Here is a 3,559-nt window from a genome sequence, read left to right as displayed (position 1 = left end):
TCAGTATCATGTCAGCATCATGGTCAGTATCATGACAGTATCATGTCAGCATCACGATCAGTATCACGGTCAGCATCATGGTCATGGTCAGTATCATGTCAGCATCATGGTCAGAATCAAGGTCAGTATCATGGTCAGTATCATGGTCAGCATGATGGTCAGCATCATGGTCAGCATCATGGTCAGCATCATGGTCAGCATGATGGTCAGCATCATGGTCAGAATCATGGTCAGTATCATGGTCAGCATCATGGTCAGTATCATGGTCAGTATCATGTCAGCATCATGGTCAGAATCATGGTCAGTATCATGTCAGTATCATGGTCAGCATCATGGTCAGTATCATGTCAGTATTATGTCAGCATCATGGTCAGCATCATGGTCAGTATCATGTCAGTATCATGTCAGCATCATGGTCAGTATCATGTCAGCATCATGGTCAGTATCATGTCAGCATCATGGTCAGTATCATGGTCAGTATCATGTCAGTATCATGGTCAGTATCATGGTCAGTATCATGTTCAGCATCATGGTCAGTATCATGGTCAGCATCATGGTCAGTATCATGTCAGCATCATGGTCAGTATCATGGTCAGTATCATGTCAGCATCATGGTCAGTATCATGGTCAGTATCATGGTCAGTATCATGTCAGCATCATGGTCAGCATCATGGTCAGTATCATGTCAGTATTATGTCAATATCAGGAGTGGTTATTTGCTTCAGTCATCAAAACGATTTCTATAAGTTTAAGTTTGTAATGGATAAAATAAAATAATTTACCCATAATTTTCCTATGACCTATCTACTGTGTTAAAAAAGTTTCTGGGGGAGGACTCCCCGCCAGCAATCGGACACTGCATTCATGATTTGAGGCATTTTGTTAAAAAAAATTGGTTTGCTAAATAGACCTGCTGGTCAGGAAGAGCGAGATCCCAAACCGACCCCGACGCTGCCATGACGCCGTCGCGGCTCAACCGACGCCGTCGCGACGCAACCGACACCGTCGCGGCCTGAACCGACACCGTCGCGACCTGCACCGACGCAACCGACGCTGCCATGATGCAGTCGCTACCCGCCGAACCCCCATACCGACCCACCGACGGAGTCAATCCTTCATGGCACCGCAACGTCACTTTCTGATCCATCGACCATATCTGCACTCTTCTGGCGCAGCTCTCCCCCCCCCACCTGCGTGCCCCCCACCGGGACCCCCCCCCTATGGAATCGGATCACTGCCAATACTCCTAACTTCAAATAAAGGTTTCAGAACCTTGAAAACCTTTTTTGCAAGACTGAAAACTCGTTTCGAATCTCTGAAAAAATATTTGAATCTCTGAAAAAAGTGTTGAATCTCTGAAAAAAGTGTTGAATCTCTGAAAAAAGTGTTGATAGGCCGAAAAAAAAATTCAAATCTCTGAAAACATATTTTACAGTGTTTCGCCAACACATTTTCAGAGTTTCAAATTTGTCACAAACACACTTTCAGAATATGCATTTTGGCACTGTTCTACCTGGGTATTATTTTGTTTTCCATGTTTGAAACCTTGTAAACTCCTGACTTAAAATAAAGGGTTCAAAAGGTTTGAAAGGTTTGAAAACTCGTTTTGAATCTTTGAAAAAAGTGTTGATAGGCTGAAAGTGTTTCTCAAATCTCTGTAAACACATTTTACAGTGTTTCGTCAAAACATTTTCAGAGTTTCAAATTGGTCACAAACACACTTTCAGAATATGCATTTTGGCACTGTTCTCCTTGGGTATTATTTTTGTTTTCCATGTTTGAAACCTTGTAAATGGGGATCGTTTTTGAAACTAGCAACTTTATTGTTGAAAGACTGGGAAAAAAATTCAATGGTTAAACTTTATTTTGAAACTGTGATTCAGCGTCACACACACAGCAGCACACTCTCCTCAAATCTCTGAACGCACGCAGCAGCAGCAGAGGCAGAGCCTCAGAGGCATGCAGGTGCTGAAACTCTGAAACATTCTACTCGAAACCTCGCAGGGAGGCGGGGGGGAGCGGAGGCGGGACCAGAGGCGGGGCCGTTTGACGTCCATTCCAATCACATTTTGTATTTACTGGGCTGGGTGGGACCAACAGCGGTCGGCCAATGACTGACGCTCATAGGGGATTGTCAGACTGCTCAGCCAATGAAAACCCACAAGATAGCCTACACGTCGCTATTCAAGGATTATTATAATAATAATAATATTATCATTATTCATTGCGCACTGGTCCAATACAATACAAACCAATGCGCTGTTGCGCATATCTAAACACACCCACAGCCTGGCACACAACATTCTATCTTCTAATTCTCCAGGAATGTCTGTGATTATAATTGTCCTATTATCAGCAGATGTGAGAGTGTCAATCAATTCCTTGTGTCAATTGCGTTTACATAAGATGATAGTCTATTCAAAGAAGACAATTTGTGCCACGCAATGCCATTCGCTCCAAATGACACACTTCAGTTTTATTCATGGTTACACAGGAAATAATGAACTGATTACAATAATATAAAATTCTCTCAAATCAGTAACAGGTAGGTGATACATATGCCCATCAAATATGGTTTTATTGAAAGGCAATCCAGGTACCAACATTCGGGGAATATCTGACGGCTTGGAGCGCCTCAGTGCGGCTGCAGAGTTCATCTTGGAATTTGTCATTACAATTTTACTGTAATCCACATTCCTAAACCCCCCCACTCCTACACCCCCCCCCCCCCCCAAAGGAACCCCCCCGAACCCCCCCTGGCCCAAGGGGTCACTCATAATAATTGTATATCGGCATATTTTGCGCATTCAGACAGAACAGTTGAGATTTCATTTGGCCAGATCTCTGGCAATTGTACTTGAATTCTTATAATTTTAATGTTTATATGGTCTGTCAAGTTTATATTTTCATTTGGTATCAGTCATGAATTTATTAGAATGTATTAGAATTTATTTTCTCTATTGATATCAAGCCGGATTTTCCACGTGCATGCTGTAACATAATAATACACAACGTGTACTGTATATATAGCCCACTGTAGGCTAACATTTTTGGGGGTTTTAGCTATGGACCCCTAAGCTCCAAGCTCCACCTTAGCGCCGCTAATGGAGCAGTTTCAGAAAAGAAAAATTAAAAAAATTAAACCGAAAACAAAAGGCGTGTCTGTCTGTCTGTCTATAAATCTATCTAAATATCTATCTATCTAAATATCTATCTATCTATCAAACTATCTATCTCCAGCAATGTACCGCTCAGCAACATGTTGTTCAACAAATAGCAGATCTACAAGCTCACAACAACTGTTTGTGAGCTTATCTGCTATTTTCAAATAGCGTATGTATAAAATATGTCTGAATTGGTTAGTGATTCATAATATAATCATTTATATCTGCGAAGTGTAGGATTATTATAATTATAATTATTATATTAGGCTACAATTAAAGTAAGCGCATCGGTTTGTGTGATCGGTCGGTCTGTCTGTCTGTCTGTGTATGTATCTATCTATCTATGTATCTTGTGGATCGATCTGTCTGTCTGTCTGTCTGTCTGCCTGTCCGTC

The sequence above is a fragment of the Gymnoscopelus braueri genome (assembly GCF_963280865.1).
Source record: "Gymnoscopelus braueri genome assembly, chromosome: 3".
NCBI classification, from domain to species: Eukaryota; Metazoa; Chordata; class Actinopteri; order Myctophiformes; family Myctophidae; genus Gymnoscopelus; species Gymnoscopelus braueri.
Note: the sequence above shows the minus strand (reverse complement) of the source record.